Genomic DNA, 19,460 nt, shown 5'->3' with positions numbered 1-19,460 from the left:
AAGGTAATTTTTATTTAGAGATGCTTTAAATAAAATCATTAAATTTTCTGGAGTATAGGTGAGAATTCTAATTCATAAATTACGGTATAAAAAACAAAAAAAAAATAACATTAGAAAAAAAAATCACAATTTTCTAATTTTCTGTTTTAATTACCTGTTTTTTTGTACTTATTATATAAATAATTTCTTTATAGCTAGTTTTTTTTTTAATTATTTAAATGGAAATATTAAAATATAATAAATAAAATAATTACACATACATAAATTTATAATTAAAATGTATATGAAATTAATTTCTAAAAAAAAAAAAGGGAATATCGTGCAAGCAATTAATGAACGCAGACGCATATACATATGAGGGAACACAAAATCAATTACTATGTTATATAAAAAGAAAAATCATTATCATAAAAAAGTTTTTAAAACATTATCATAAAAAATTAATTATACATTAATAAAATTAATAAAATTCATTTAATTAATATCATTATTACTCACTTAATTTCTGTTAATTTTTTATTGTGTAACAAACACATTTTGTATATTTTAATAAATATTTTATAACTTAATTAATAATAATAAAATTAATTAATAATTAAAATATCCTTAAAAATATTATTAATATTATATTATATTATATGTATACATATATGGTAGGGGTACGTACATTTTAATCCTTTACTAAAACGAAGAGAAAAAGTTGAATAATAAATTTACGGCTTCTATATATGTATGTATATATATCTTAATGTTTATCGAAAAAAAATGGCTTCTTTATCCTATGATTTAATTATTCTTTTTAATTTAAAATTTTCCTTTTTTTTTTTTTTTTTCTTAAATTTTTATAAACACCAAAGTTTTTTTTATTTTATTTTCTCCTTTGTTTTCTTTTTCGTTTATTTTATTTTCTCTCTTATATTGAAAAATCTATTTGAACTCAAAAAACAAAATAATAATAATAAAACGATTTTTTGATTTTTATTTTTTTTTTTGCTTTCGTTATTTTTATTTGTGGTTATTGGCGACGTTGACGACGATTACGGGCACACACACATACACGTACACCACAAAACCCTTTTCAATTTTTTCAAAATTGCGAAGGATTAAAATTATTATTACGCGACCTTCAAAAATGTTTTTTTTTTTTTTATAAATAGATAGGATAAGTAAATAAGTATGTACGTTTAAAATTTTGTTTGAAAAAGTTGATTTTTTTTTGAAAAAAGAAAGAAGAAGATAAAGAAAAAAATACAAGAAAATTAATTATAAAATTTTATATAAAAAGTATTTTTATTTTTTTAATATTATTGTTATATTTAAAAAAAAAAAAACGAAATTAAAGAAAATTAATAATATAATGTTTATATTATGTTGCATTTATATAATAGTAAAGTATATAAGTATAACAGTTTAGTGAAATACAATTAAATTTTCCGCGATTTTTTTTTTAAATCTCTAATTTTTTAAGAATTCTGCAATTATTCTCATATAGGACAAAATTGAATTGTACAATATAAAATTATGTTATATAGTTATACAATATTTATATAACAATAAATCAATACAAATACTATGATTAAATAATTAATACAAGATATGTATTATTAAATTTTGATACAATTATACCCTATACACATTTGAAAACACCTTTTATATAATTTTAGGTGTGAAGCATTTACAAAATGTATATCAGTACATTTTTGTGTCGCATATTGAAAATATTATTAGTGAAATCATCGCAATGTCAGTTAAAACGAAAATGCAAATTCCAATTTCCAAACGTTTCATTTCACACTCTCAAAAAATTTCAAGAGAGATAAAACAGAGTTAACAGTATGAAATTAAACAATAATTTTTAAGCATTGGAAATTTTTCTCAAAAATGCTGACGCCTGCAATCAAGACTACGTGTAAAGTAAATAGAATTAGAAAACTATTGAATTTGTTTATATTTAAACATTATCAATTTACTATATTGTTTTTAATATACTTTGAGTATCTACTTTAGATACTTATATATAAGTAAACTTTATTTTATAACACTTAGTGCATGCGTCTCTCGATATTATTTCTAATCCATTATACTAACAAACCAATTTATTGAAAGATTAATTTAAAAGTTATAAATAAACATATATGCATAAAGTATAGAGTTTTGATTATAATTGATAAGACAAGAAATTCAATCATAAATCAAAAGATAAGAAAATATTTTATTTATTTATCAGATTAACCCATATTTGATATTTTTCATTGCAATTATGTTCAAGTAATGTATATTTAATGGAAAATTATATGGGTACTATTGATTCTCCTTCACCATTTAATTTAAGTATTTTATATAAAAGCCTTGAAATTTATAACTTTTTGTACTTGAGTTTATACTAAAACAAATTTCAAGAGTAATAATTTGCAAAATTGAAAATATGAATACTTACATTGAAAATATTGAAGTAAAGTACATGATTTTTAATGGTTGATTTCATTTAATTTTCATATTAATTAATTATTATAAAACTGGAATTTTTATTTGTCGTACTTATAAACACAAACTGAGAATTATTTTAATTTTTTTATTCATTTATGTAGGCATTAAAAAATTTTTTACTTTTTGTATACCTTGTAGATATATAAATGAAATTACGTGTATATAATATAATTGTATAATAATAAAAGTATGTACTGCTTTTTTTTAATGTTAACCTTTATTTGACTTTATTTTAAATTTAAGTTAATGTATTCAATAAAAAAAAAAGACATGTACAATATGAAGATAATTAACTTAATATTCTCAATTTACTTTTTGTTCTTTTTAACAATTTTTAAGTTTTTCTTTTTTTAATTATCTCATAAAATTTTTATATTTTTTTATACAACATTTTTTAAAATAAATATTGACAAAATTCATCATTTTGTTCCTTTATTTTTTATTTTTCCTAAGTGTGAAGAATGACAATATTATTAATTAATTTTTAACAAAATACTTCCTTACCTCCTCCTTGACACAAAAACAAAAAATCAAAAAGGAAAAAGTAATAAAACAAAAGTAAAAAAAAAAAATTCAAAAATTGTAGATAAACAATTTGCAGACATCTTTATTATTATTAATTTAAATATAGGTATCTATAATTAATGTATATCAAATTTACGTCATTTTAAAAATGAAAAACAGAAAAATTGTTTTTTAGTACAGAACGTACGGAAATTTTTTCTAATTATAATTATAAAACAATTGTGAATATGTGTAATTAAAATTAGAAATGAAAAATTATTTTTTGTAGCATATCGCCTTGGTTACAAAATTTATATTTTTCATGTGCTCATATGTTCTTTATTAAAGAGAGCAATCTATTGCTAGTATTTCTTTATTAAAAAGAGACATCTATTGTCGTTAATTTGCACATGAATATTTTGCAATAATTTATATAAAATATATTAAAAACATAATACTTTTGTACGCGTTCAAATTATTTGTTATACAAAATAAAATTACAATAATTCAATTAAATATTTATTTGAATTTTAATAAATAATATAAATTGCAACATAACAACATTATATTTTCTATGCATATAGATTAATATAATATACGAATATTTTTTTTTTTTTTTTGAAAAAAAGAAAGAAAAATCAACATCAGTTATAAAATATAAAAAATAAATAAAAATATAACAGTTTTGTATACATATTATATTATATCAAACATATAAAATACATAATTAATAAAATTATCAATAATATTTTTTTATACGCATTTATAATAATAAAGATACGAGCCCAAATTGAAAAATTGTATACGAAATAAAATTTGAACTTATTACTGCATTTGTAATATAATGTGGTAATAAAATTGAATTGGGAAATTTATGATATTTATGACAATAGACATTTAAGAACGTGGATTTATGTATTCGAATATAACAGTTGAGTAATTTAATTTACATACTCAATTATAAATAAACAATTTATTTAAAAATGTAATTGAAATATTAGAATTTTAAAATTTAATACCAAAATAATAATAAAAAGCATAATTTAAAATTAAAATTTTAATTTTCATATAATCTTATTAAAAATATATTATTTAACTATAATGTGAAAAGTAAATGTGCCCATTTAACATGTTATATTAATTTTATATTGCATTCTGTAGTATACATGGCGAGTATACAATACAAGGTTTTAAACCTACTTGTCTATACTTTTCTATATACATAATATTATAATTTCTGCTTGAAAATTCAATTAGTTTCGTAATTTTAATCCGATATATTTATAATTTTTATACGCACATATGGACAAATTATATTTAATTGGACATTATATACCTTTTGATGGACATTATGTTTTAACGTTATTATATTTTAAAGTTTTTAATCGATTTATAAAATTGTGTAAGTATATACAAAAATACACACGTTCTTTTAAATGTTGAGAAAATTTTAGCATATAATAAAATATCGATAATTCAAAATTGCATTTGGAAAATGTCAAATGCGCATGTAATACGTTTACATGAACACAATTTTTCACAAATTAACATGTGACTAATAGATTGAACAGTATTCTACATTCGTCAGTTTAATATCATATATCAGATTCCTTGATTATATAGTTCAGTATTTGAAGAAATTTTCTTACCTTTGAGCTCGTATAACAACTTCATTTATTTAATACACATAATATTGTATAAGTTAGAAAAAAAATCTTATACAAATTAATATAAAAATCTTCAAATATAATATGTATACAGAACGAATAAAAAAAAAATAAAATTAGAATATAACAAGTACATATAATAATATATAAAAAAAAAAATATTTAGATATAATATTTGTAGCGATAAATTATATAAATCAAATTCAATGTTATCATTTCTATCATCATCAGCATATTTGATTGAATGTGTCCGTTCATTTCAATTTTTCAATTGAAACGAAATCATCATGACGTTTATTTTATTTTATTTTTGTGTTCATTTCATTATTACAATTTTATTTTTTTTTATTTTTCAGTTATACATTATACATACTTTGTTCATTTTTCATATTACTTAAGTGATTTTAGATTCAAATCTTTCCATAATTGTTTTATATTATACATATATATGTACATAGACGTATATAATAATATGTCATTGCAAATATGTAAATATTCATTGTATATGTATAATAATAATATCACACTAAATTATAATTCAAAAAAAAAATTTTTTTTTAATAGAAAATCTTATATACCCCTAATATAAATTTTTATTTATAAATAAACATTAATTCAAATGTATTTATGTAAGTATAAACAATATAATATAAAATATATCTTCTATATTATATTCTACACACAATTTGATGTATACAAACATTTGCACATTATTATATTCACTTAATATATACATATGTGTATAGTATATATTTATTATTATATTCTATACATAATGTAAAACTATTTGAAATTCGCGTGAGCTCTTAATTTAGAGCAAAGGCTAATATCTACGTATGTAGATTTTTATTTAAAAAAAAAAAAATAAAATAAATAAATAAATTCACATAATATAGAAAAAAATAAAATTGAAAGAAGAAAAATTGACAAGCTGCTTGACGCTATTTAAAATTTTAGATTTTCTACTCATATCCCATAGTTATACATATATAGATGTAGGTATAGAGAAATTTTTTTTTTTGCATTTTGAAAAAAAATTTATAAGCATTTATTATTAAGATTTTTCTGTTGTTTTTCTTTTTGTTGCAGCCTCAGCACAAGCCAATAAGTAAAAATAAGTGACAAAGAAGATAAGATTTAATTCGATTTCTTTTTTTTTTGTTATAGATCTGAGTTTCAGATCGTGTTAATAAAAAATTACGCTAGTGCAAAAGTTTACCAAAAATATATGCGCCAAAATTTATATATTTGGAACAATTTTTCTGCATATACCTATTTGATTTTCAATATTATTGAAGGTAAACGGCAACACTTTCAAATCGATTGAATATAAAAAATTCTATGAAAACACAAATAAAAATTTAGAATTCAATATAATTTAAAAATAATCTCACAAACTAATTCAGCATCATCAAGAATTTAACCAAGATATTTTTGAAGAAAAAAAAACACTTATCACTAATATAAGCCTGAAATCATATAGTAAAATGAATTGATAATTTTCAAAACCTGATTACGTAAAATGTTGTTGATAATTTTTTTTTTTTTTTTTTGTTTTTTAATACATTCTAAAGTCTTATGAACAAAAATGAACCCGTAATCTCAAAATAAATAATAATCGCATGAAATTTTTTTAAAAATTTTTGATTTTTGCGAATTTATTTCAAAATTTATAATGAAGAGAGCAAAGCGGATTAGCTATTATGGACAGATAGTGAAGTTCAAAAAGAAGAAATAGAGATTTGAGAGAAATAGAGAGAGAGAGAGAGAGAGAGAGAATCGATTGATTATTAGAGTAAAAATTACAGCAAGCACACGAGTATTTTAATTCATTTTTAAGTAAGTAGTACATTTTCTATAATTACAGAGTACTAATGGAACAGTTTACTATGTTTTAATATAATTTCAAATGCGTATGTGAATGAAATTTTTAGGATTTTTTCTCTTTCTATGTAATATACACGCATTCACCTATAAAACACAAAAACAAATTTTCACTGACACTCAATTTCTTAAACCATGGGTTTGGGATTATATTGTTATCAATGTGAATTTAAGAAAATTTTCTTTATATTAATCAAAACTTCATTTATTAACTCAAATACATAATATTATTTATATAACACACTAAATGAATTCAATAAATAAAATATAAGAATTAACTTAAATAAAGGAAATTTGATTATATAAAATCCTCATTGATACACTCTGTACGTATACATTATCTATGGTATACATTATATAAATTTGTACTTATACGGTACATTCGATTGTAATAACTTTGTATGTAAGTGGGTATGTATATAATGTAGAAGTATAATTTTATTTAATTTTTATGTAATCAAAATAATAAAAACAATTTATACTTAATGTTATACTTTTTTGCCTTTTTTTTTTTTTGAATTGTGATTTAAACTTTAAATAATAATTTTTATCTTCAAATTTCTATTCATATACTAAAATGGACGTATTTATGTTCATTGATATGTATATATATGCACATATTTATTATACATATATACAACTATGTGATTGATTTTTTATTGAATTACATATGTAGCTTATAGAAATTTTTATGAATGAATTTTTAATTACTTATATCTATATAGAAATAGACTCGATCAAAAGGTTTATGTTTTAGAAGGTAATAACATTACAAGTGATTACGTAATAAATTTATTACAAAGTATATATTGTATTATTAGTATTGTATTTTTAATTCATTGAAAAATTAAAGATTTGTTAAAGTTGTATAGAGTTAGAATTTTTAGAATTTTATTTTCACACACATACAAACCTAAAATTATATATTTGAAACAAATATTCAAGACCTCAGCAATTTAATTTATTGAATTTGAAAACATATAGCGGATATTATTCAATTGATATCAAAAAAAAAAAAATATTATTTTTTCAAAGTGTTTTTATAATTTTTGAGTGGCCAATAAAATTTTATAATATGATTGCATTTATTTATTAATCATTCGAATAAAGTTTTTATGTGAAACAGAAAAAGCAAAAAATGTGATCTTTATTAAATCAGTTGATAAGAGGTTAAAAATTCTATGTTTTAATAAGAAAATTTAAAAAAAAACAGGTTACTAATCGGATTTTAAACTATGATTGAGCTTTTCTAACTTCTTATAGGACAGTATATGTGATGTGTAAGTATAATGTTAAAGCAATTTTTAATGCTCACCTATTCATCATTCTTATAACATGATTAAATTTTTTGTACATGGAATTTTAACTCAATTTTCTAAAGTATATAAAATCTCAAAATTAAACAAAATTTTTAAAATTTTCAAATGTTTATAAAACCACACATTTATATAAAATTACTTATAAATTGTCCATATATGTATACCATAAAAATTATTCAATATAAGAATTTTTCAATAAAATCTTTAATATTCAAAATAGCAAAAAATTTTAAACCCCAAAATATAATCAATATACATCAATAAACAATGTGTAAGTAACCTTTAATTTTACAAAATGAATTATGTATTCTTTAACGAGTTTTAATAATTAATTTAGCTACATAGTTTTAAAAGTATAATTTAAAAAAAAAAACCAAAAAAAAACTGGATTTGTTACTTTTTAATAATTATAATTTTGCAAAAAGTGAAAATACAAAAAAAAAAACTGAGGTTTTTTAATAATTAAGAATTTTTAAATGGATTTTCTTAAAAGTATTCACCTTGAACTTGTTTTTGTAAAAGTGTTAAACTAATAATAAATAATAATTATAATCTATTATAATTAATATATAATTATTATTTGCAATTTTTTTTTAAATTGCTATTAAATACTAATTATAAATTGCAAATTTAATTTTGAATAATTAAAAATTTTACGTATGTAAACATTGAGTAAAATGTTTTAGTTTTATAATCTTTTTTGGTGTTAAAATAAAACTAGTTAAAAATTATTTATTAATGGTTATTAAAAGAAATTTTTTTTTAATAACTTAATTCATTTAATTACAATAGTTTATAAAATAATGTTAAGAAGAAAGATTTGTTAATTAGAGAATTTATATTCATATTGAAATTAACAGAAATTTAAGAATGCAGTTTTAGCGTTTGATTTTCCATGGGAAACCCCCCAGAGAGATATGTGATTAGAAATTGCATTTGTTTATAAAAAATTAAACACCTAAATTTATGTGATTTTAACGCCGAAAACCGATTTATATATTTTAGGCGCCTTAATCTATGCAAATAACATTAAAATTTTATTATTTTTTAATTTAATCTGTTATTCATTCAGATTCTACAAAATTTAATTATTTAATTATTTTATTTTGCAATATTTGACATATTGTGTAAATTGCATACAAAAATTTCCCAACTATAACTTGTATTCAATTGAACTCGTCATATATACACTCAATAAACTTGATGATAAGAAAAATAATCAAATATAATGGAAAATTATTTATCTATCTTAAAGAATTTTCCATAAGTATAAAATAAAACCCTCAACAAACACTTTGTATTAATAAAAGAAGTAAAATAAAAAAAAAAAAATTGTTTGATGTTCAAGATATTAAAAATAATTACCTAAATTACCCAAGCCGTAAATTTATTAATTGAAAAACAAAAGGTAAACATTAAAATTCTCACATAAAATAAAAAAAAATTTACATACATACATACATACTTATATATCACTTATAATTTTTGATATAAGCAAATTATACACACATTCACACATTATGATTAAAAATAAACCAAAATGTCAAGACGCCAAACTTCAGAAAACCATTAAAAAAAATTAAATTAAATGCAAAAGTTTACACAATTTTTTGTGATTTTTTTTTTTTTTTTTTTTTTTTTTTTTTTTGAAAAAAAATAAAAATAATTGTTTAATGAATGTGGCTTTTTCCACTAAAATTTTTATTATTTTCATGCTTATTTTTATTTTTATTTTGTTATACTCGTATGGAAATTATTTCATATTTGTAGAGGTACTTCAGATATAATAGTGACGTCTTTATATATTATATATACATATATATATATATACATATATATATATATATATATATATATATATATATATATATATATACAATACGCTATTGACCTGATAATTTGATTTTAAAAAAAATTTTTTTTTTTGTATTTTTATATAATATACTTGAAAAAGATAAAAAGGTACTTATAAAATAATTATACTGATTTAAATGTATGTAGTTAATACGGCAGAAAATTGTGTTATAGGTTAAAGCTATAAAGCAGACAATATTTTTTTTTTGTTTTTGCTGAATACATTTTAATAACATATATGAGTACTTGAAAAGTAGTCATCGCTAATCAGTTATTAATCTTGATAATATATAGGACAATTCAATTAAAAACACTCAAACTTTTTAGTAAAGTAAGAATAAAATGTGTCAGAAATTTTTTAGAAATAACTTAAGTTTTGTAGTAAGTATATATACTAAGTCAAGAAATAGCAAATAATTTTGAAATATTAAATTATATTATGCAATAAATAAAATTAATAATTTAAAAAAATTCCAATATACTTTTCGAATTTATCAAATTTATCAAATCAATTTGAGATAAGTAATTGTCACAACTGAGGTAGTTTCAAATACATGTGGAAAATCTTAAAATATACTCATTCGAGTCATTTTATAAAAAAATATTGAAAACTGAAAATATGCTCACAAAATGGACAATTTCATTATATTTAAACTATATTTGACCACTAATTTATGAATTATTATTAATTTATTATTTAAATAGCCTATTCATCAATAATCGTCATGAAGGTTTATGAATTATGATAAAATATTTATGTACATATATGTATTATATAAATTTGGTAATGGCCATGAACTACACATTTTGAAAACATTTTATAATTAAATAAAAAATTTAAAATTAACATAATAAACATGCATTCAATGCAAAATTAACTTCAAAATCTAGAAAATCTAAAAAAATAAAAAAGTATACCAAAATTACTAAAGCCCCTAAACTTATTTTTTTTTATATATGCGATAGAATTACGTAGTATATACGACGTGTACAAAATTTCATTATAAGTTTAGTACTTTTTTTATATCTCAATTTTTTTATTCGAATTTATTACTCTATCAGAAGAAAAAAAAACAAAAAACAAATGTACACAATTCATTTTTTATTCAACAAATGCCACAATTACCAACATTTTTTTTTTTTATTTTTTTCACAAGGTCAATTTTATATATTCTTTCCTATACATTGATTTATTTAATTTAGTTAAGAATTAGGGTAACATTCTGCATAATATTTCGCTTACTTTTTTAGGTTTTTTGCTTTTTTCCTTTCCCATATTTTTTCGTTTGATCACCCTTTCAAATTCCGGCAATATTATAGAATAAATTAAACAAACATAGCATAAAAAATAGCAAAACTTATTTCATGTTTTGCAAAATACAAAAATTAGACCGCTGATATAGATATATATGAGCGGCAATATAAATACCAAAAACAAAATACATGTATATATATATATATATACAAAAAAATAAAAATAAAAGGAAGCAAAATATTTAATATAATAGAATTACCCTACCTATATACATATATACATATAAATATGTCACATTCATACTCACACATGTTATACTTTTACAATTATACCTGATACGTAAAAATAAATTTGATATATAGGGGGAAACAGAACCGTTTTCATTAAAACACGAATAAAAATTAAATAACCTTTACCTATGATTATATTAAAAATGTCTATACATATTGAAAAAATTTAAAAAAGACAAAAACTCTATATATATAAAAACAAAATTCAATTTCAAATTTGGAATTGTAATTTGAGCATAATTTCGTGAGTAAGCGAAATTTCTTAAAATATTTCTTTAAAATTTCAATCACAAAATATTTCAAATTTCTTTAACATTAATATTCTTGGCTATGATGTTTTATTTTACTAATTAAATATTGTCATTATTTTTCTCATTATATGATATGATTTCTAAAAGCCCCATTTCTATGTAATATGGTAAATAAATGTTTATATTATAAGCAATATGTAATTGTATATTATGACTACCGAATACAAATAAAATGAAAAAAAAAAACCATTTTTTTTGTGTTTATTTCTCCAGTCTTCATAATATACAAGCTGAAGCTAATTTTGACCAGAAATTTCTGGTATTTTCTAATTATATTTAATATTATTTATATTATTGAATATTATACAAAACATTTTACATAATTTCTATTATACAATTTTTAAATTATGAAATTTTAATTAGAAATTTCTTGATCGATATAAAATTTTATGAAATTTAAATAATTAGATTAAAATAGTGTGTGTAATTAGATTCAAATCAAAAGTAATTTGAATCTAATTACACACACTATAATGTGAAGAATCTCAGAGCAAGATGAAATAATTAAAAAGTAATTACTCAACTATTGCAAACTCGCGCATTCTGAAATTTTAATTAAATATTACTTAATTTATAATTTTAAATTAATCAGAACATTTCTTATTATGATTTACTCTATTCTTTTGAATCAAAATACTGTCTTTTCATTTCGAACATTTAATAAATCTTTTTCACCAATGCGAACTCATGTCCACAAATAAATTACAGTTATACATTTAAATTAAAAATATTACTTAAGTCATAATATTTAATTATTTATTGTGTAAGCAAGCTTTCGAATTTAAAATAATATCAAGAATTCATTAACTACTAATACATCAATTTACTTATACATGGCTTATGATTCGAATATTTGAATTAAATAATTACTTCTTTGTCTTATGTAAGCACTCCATATTAATATTTACATATATACACATGTATTTATATGTAGAATGACCATGATATTGAAAATAATATTATTATATAAGTATTTGAAATATTGAAGGAAGTTCATTTAGGATTTTTTTTAGCTAATTGTGATTAATCATATGATTTACAGATATTTAGCATATAATAATTCTGATAAATTTTCAATAACTAATATTTTTCTCTAATTTTTCATAAATTCTAATTATATTGATTTTTGCTTAATGAATTAATTGATTTTTTTTTTCTAATTTTTATAATACAAAATTTTATATTTAACCTGTCACAAATTTTAAAATATTATTTTATGCAATTATTATAACAAAACACGTTTACTTATATAATTTTTTTTTTGCTTATACTAAAAAACTTAAATTGTAAATATTCCACTCTATTTACTTATAATTGTATAAAAATAATTGAAATGAAAAAATAAAGAGAAAAAATAAGAAACAAACTTGGTGTCAAGTACCCATTATTGTTATACTATATACATATACTCTTATATGTAGGTATATTGAAGAAAAAAAGTTATTTTATGATTAGTAAGCATAAAATTAATATACTCATATGTTAATTTAATGCTTCATAAATATGTGAAGCATTTACTTATCTCATATATACAGTCATTCACATATATGAAATGCTATTAGCTTTCAATTATTTAAAAATGTGAAAACCAAAAGTATATTGTCAGAGTAAAGATTTCATAACACATACTGGGATTGTGTAGTTCGAATGCGAATAATAAAACTTTTCAACAACTTAAAATACCCTTATGTGGGGAGTGAAAATCTCTTGAAGAAGTTTTTGAAATTGAATGCAAGAAATTTGTAAGTCTAACTATATATATTGAAATTTTAAACCTCTCTGTATTAGCTCAAAAAATTAATTAAATTTTTTTAAGACTTCCTCTTTGATAATGAAAGAAAAAATAATTTAAAGTATGAATTACTGTATATACTTCATATATCAATGTAGTGTAGTGATTTTAAATAATTTATGCCTTTAACTGGAAGGTTTTTATAAAGTTTATAATTTTATTTCATTATTATTATTAAGTATTATTTATTATTTTATTCTTTATAATTCTTATTTTATTACCTCTTCTATTATTTCTTAAATTTCATTGAAACAAAGCAAATTAACATTAAATAAAAAATAATAATAAAAACGCAAAAGGTAATTTAAATTTCATTCGATATTTAGCACGTGAATTTTTAAATTTTATTTATCATGAAATAAAAAATAATATATATATGGTATATATATCATATATATATGGTATATATATACCATATATATACCATATATATAATATATATGGTATATATATCATATATATATATGGTATTTATATATATATCATATAAATATTGTATATATATATGATATATGTATGACATATATATAAATATATATATAAATAATATATATATGCCATATATATCGTATATATATGTTAAGTAAAGGTACACATAAAATTTAATGAAAAAATTTTTCACAGTTATTCACCATGAAAAATTTCTCATATTTATTATTGTATACAAAAAATCTATAAAATTGGCTAATCAATGAGTTAATTATTAAAATATATATATGTATGTATGCACAGGAAATTATAAACTTTAAATGTAAACTATTTATACTTATTTACTTCACTGTCAAGTAATTTTTAATTTATTATTGCCATTATTTTGTATTGAACAAACGATTCACAATGATTGTAATTAAAAATTTTTCCCCAATTTCTAAATTTACCCGAATTGAGACTAAATACTTTATTAAATTAATATGGAATTTATAAAATCATACTACCTATATAACTTAATTAACAAAGTAACAATTAAAGTAAGCTTGTAATTATTAATTTTATACAAGATTTCCGAAAGCAAAAAATTATTTAAAATTTAAGAAACCTTAATAATTTTTATTCTATTGAATCACATTTAAAATATTATTATTATTAATTAAATTTTTCCCTTCCACAAAAATATTATAAAATTTCCCGTTGTTCAATAAGGTTATTGTTTTTATTTTATTTGCAAACGGAAAGGTAAATTGTGTACTTACATAATATATACATATATGTATATATATATATATATACGAATATACAAATTAATTTACAGGTGAATATATTGTGGGTAAAACTAATGAACTTGAACTTGATATTCATAGAAATCATAGCAGACTGTACAGAATACTGGAATAATATTATAATTGTAAGTGTGTATGTAAACTTATATAAAAAATTAAAGTTGTATACATATATATTTGTGTACATTTGTTAATATTGAATTGATTAGCATAAAAAAGTGTTTAATTAGAATTGAAAAATTAAAAAAAAAAAAAATGACAAAGAAAATTTTTATAATCAAGAAAAACAAAACAAGGCGAAAAAATATAAAAAAAAAAAATTTGCATTGAATGGCCATTTTTTTTTATTTTTCTTGTTTTTTTTTTATTTTTGATTGATTTTCCGAAGCTTTAAACTTCTAAATGACAAAAAATTTTAAATCTCAATAAATAAAAAGTGATTTGTTTTTGTTTTTTTTAATTTCACATTATTATTACTTTATTTTAACGCTTGACTAATTTTAATTCAGGGTGTTTTAATTGAAAAATTTTATCTTTTAAACTTACACAAGTATTCAATATGAAATGTGAATTTCTCTGTATTCATGTACATATATATATACATACATAGGTACTTAATTTCATTTATGTTGTTAACATGCAATTTCAATGTTGCAAATTGAAAAAGCGACAAAAAAAACAGCATTAAAATAGTTGCAATGTCAAAAAAAAAAATAAATAAAATTACAGACATAAATGAATACAAATTGACTCGTTTAGAGGCATTTCATTCATGGAAAATCATGTAAAAAAAAAATAATCATAAAGAATATTAAAACCTGCTTTTTATAATTAAATTAAATATGAAATACTTATGTACACAATATTATTACATAATTGGTAGATTTTCATTATACTTATTATTGTTATTACTTATTTTATCTAGATAGTTATTGAAAATAGAAAACTGCTAGCGGAAGCATTAAAATGCATTTTCACAATATTTTGTTATGAAAAAATTTGTTGAATTTTGTTCTACTTATATATTGAAAAAAAATAAGTGGTTATGTAATAAAATCTAGAATATTGGCAAATAATGAAAATTTTTTTACAGCCATAAAATTTTTAAATTTTATTAAGGCCCCTAATTGTGTATGTCACTTTTTTATCTCACTTACTTTATTTACTTTCAAATCAGAATTTTTCGTTTTTCTAAGATTACTCATTTTTACAATTTTCCTCAAATTATCGACTGAATGATTTCTCTTCAAAAACAAAATAAATAAATTTTGTAAACATTTCAGAAAAAAACAAGATACGCAATACGAAATAATTCCTCTCACTCGAAAATTACATTATACAAGTATATGATAGTTCCTCAGTTTCTTCTCACTTGGCGAGTAAAATAACGATATAGAAGCCCAGGTTCTAAATATTATACCTTTTAAGTATTCACGTAATGGAGGAATTAATTTACTAAAATATACACATACATATACGCATATATCACGAATAAAACGTGCACATGTGTCATATAATATACACACGTGTTATACGTATAACATAATTAACTTCTTATTCAATAATATTCACTTTTTTGTATTGACTTTTTAAGAAATTTCTGACATTATAATGTAAGTAAATATTTGAACAAATATGAAAAAATCAACAAATACACACTGTTTTTTCTTTTTTTTTAGAGAAAATATCAAGTATAAAATATTTAAAAAAATATATATTTTTTCAATTTTTACGTGACAGCCTCAAAATGTCAGAAAAAAAAGAAGGTTTTATATTGCAATTTTTTATAAAAACAAAGTATAGAAAAAAATATATTTTCATTTATTCAAAATTAACTTTTTTTAGTAAGAAAATAAATATTTGAAATTAAAAATAAAAAAAAAAACAAAATTCATAATAAACTTATTTTTTAGTTCTGTCGGATTTTTTTGTCTTTGAGTGAATGCTATAACGGAATATACGTCGTAAGTATAAGTAGATTCAGAACATGTGAAACATTTTAGTATTAAACAAATAATATTATACAAACAAAATATTCTTATATAATCAAATACATACACCTATATAGAAATTTCAAAATTCAATAGAAAATATGAAATTTATTTATAAATAAACTGGTATAGGTATATGAGAAAAGTATATGCGTAAAATTTTTCAATAGTGTATAATTAAAAAATATTATGAATAATAAGAACAATAACACTATTTTTAAAAAGTTTCAAACCATAACTGTTTTATTTATTTCATGACATATTTTACTTATGACTCTATCCGTTACTACTAATGACTCTATCCGTTTGGGAGCCGAAATTTTAGTGATAATTCTAATCTAATTGAAAAATTTAATGCAACAAAATGGGGCTTGCATTAAACCAGTTGAAACTTCATCGATCAGGACCTATTTACTTAATTGAGCTTACTAATGGTTTCAACTACATTTTATTCCAAAAAACCATAGACAGCAACCAATTTAAATTCTCTCCTACTAAATTATTATAATGTTGTTATCGTGTGTCTTTCTCAAAAACTTAAAATTTTTAACAGTAACTGTCAAATAATTACTAAAAATTATGTCAAAACTTTATTAATAAAAACATTTTTATAATGAAATAAACAACTTTCATGAATAAAAAATATACAATTAAAAATTATAAAAAACAAATTTTTTATCGAATTAACAATGGAAAAAACGCTACTGAACACAAAATAACTATTTTCGAAAGAATTTTATAAATTATAAATTATTTATGAACTATTAAATTCGAAATGAGAAAAAAAATATTGCTCAAACACACAATCGAACAATAATTATAAATAATAAAGTAAATATAGTAAAATTATATATTATAGCTTTATTAATTTTAAATTCTTATTAAAAATCGTCATTTATTAAAAAAAAATAAACCAAAAACAAAAAAAGGCAAGAAATTTAAAAAAAAAAAACCCTAGACAACAAAAATAAAACTTGTCATTCAAAATGTTGTTATTGTTTCCTACTTATACAACAATTTTTTTTTTCTTTACAGTGTATACTGCTGGGAGAGATCATATATGTATGTATGTAGGTAAACAAGTCAAAAATAAAATATCAATATTTGCATTTTAAACTATAAGATGTATAAAACGTTTCTCTTGAAAACATTAACAATTTAATGTTATTATATAGAAATTTTGTATTTACCGCATCAGAAAACGTGATTATTTATTTAAATTTGAAAATTTCTTACAAAAAAGAAGAAATAATTAAATAAGAAAATCAAAAAAATATATAAAAATAATCAATTTTTTTTCCCCGGCATCAATAACACCTTTAATAAAAATTCTTTGTATTTTAATTAAATTATAATATCCTACGTAATAAGTTTTTTTACCTTGTGATTCAGTGATTTGTTTTTAATGTATGTAGCTATATAGTTTCTCAATAAAATGTGTTTTTTTTTTGTGTTTAAACATACGCGAATTGAATTTATAATTATTTCGATATACTTGTATGTTTTTTTTTTGCGAAAATACCTATTACGTAATTTTAATAAGAAGTGAAATTGTGTTAAATTTAATAAGAAATTATTTTGATTTAAATTAAATATTAAAGCAAAATAATATACATATATATTATAAAATCTTGCATCACATATACACACAAGTATAAATTGAAAATAATGAAATTATAAATTTTGAATTAAAACCGTGTGTATCACTGCAATTTCAAAGTCAGAATGTATGAACATCCGAATAAATTATTTATTTTTTTATAAATAGTAAAAATAACATAATCGTATATTATGTATATACAGGTGCAGATAGCAGAACAGATATTCCTAATAATAATAAATATATAGTTATGTATGTCATTATCAGTGTATGCATATCAGCATACATATACATGTTTCATTAATATTCAGAAAAAAATTATAACCATAATTAAATATACTTTATTAACTTATATGTATGTAATTATGAACTCGTTTAAAAAATTTCAAATTCTTTCACATTTTATTGAACATATGGTAAAAGAAATAAAAATTTTTATTTTATTTTATATATGTATATATGCATGTATATAACTGTGTATACAAATGCACATGTGTATATTCTACATCAAAAGATGAATTTCTTTTCAAATATAATATTGAAATTTCAAATAATAAATATTAATTACTTACATATGTAGCGTATACATACATATTTTTATTCGCAAAAAAGTTTTTAGAACATAAAGGTCTATAATAATCTAGTATTTTAGAGGTAGTTGTAATACATTATAACATTATGTATGTACAAAATTGTATGTATAAGACCATGAGAATGCAAATAAATTTCATATTACATAACTTGGTTCTGATCAATTATATACACTACATAATAATAAATTTATATGTTTCAATATAGCTTTTATCAGCTATATTAAAATTCATATTCGTATAGAATGTTATATTAGAATGTATAACATATTATAAACTGTTTTTTATGTAAAATATTTTTTCAAACTGTTAAAAAAATTTTCTCAATAAGTAATTCAAGGTACAATTTTTTCATTTTTGTTAAATGGTCAGCAACTTTAAAATGTGAGTACTAATATTATTCAAATTACTATCATATGGATATTTTATATTTATACATAAATATGATATTTTTCAAAATTATAAATAAATTTCTGCTTCCTATGAAATCGCGTATACAAGAAAATATAAAAACTTTTTGCCGAATCAATCAAAAATGAAATAAATACCTACTTAATAAATTTTTATTTATTTTTTTATAGATTATGCAAATATTTATACACACGTATAAACCAAATATTAAAAAACATAAACCAAAAATTAGAAAAATAATGAAAACAAAATTGAACTAAATCCTAAATTTCTTTCAAAAAATTTTTG

General features: G+C 19.7%; 1 protein-coding gene across 10 annotated transcripts in view; it reads right to left on the bottom strand.

The window, feature by feature from the left end:
- LOC129618494 (sodium/potassium-transporting ATPase subunit alpha) overlaps positions 1-19,460 on the bottom strand; it is a 69,862-nt gene that overhangs the window by 41,807 nt on the left and 8,595 nt on the right. The window contains exon 1 of one of the 10 annotated variants that reach the window (XM_055533291.1): positions 668-1,139. The exons of the other annotated variants lie outside the window; for them this stretch is intronic. The gene's annotated coding sequence lies outside the window, so the exon portion shown is untranslated. Of the gene's footprint in view, positions 1-667; positions 1,140-19,460 lie in introns of those variants that run through there. 10 annotated transcript variants of the gene reach the window in all.

The sequence above is a fragment of the Condylostylus longicornis genome, unplaced genomic scaffold (genome assembly GCF_029603195.1).
Source record: "Condylostylus longicornis isolate FDR11 unplaced genomic scaffold, ASM2960319v2 ptg000007l, whole genome shotgun sequence".
Lineage (NCBI taxonomy): Eukaryota > Metazoa > Arthropoda > Insecta > Diptera > Dolichopodidae > Condylostylus > Condylostylus longicornis.
Note: the sequence above shows the minus strand (reverse complement) of the source record. Positions and strands in the feature narration are given on the sequence as shown.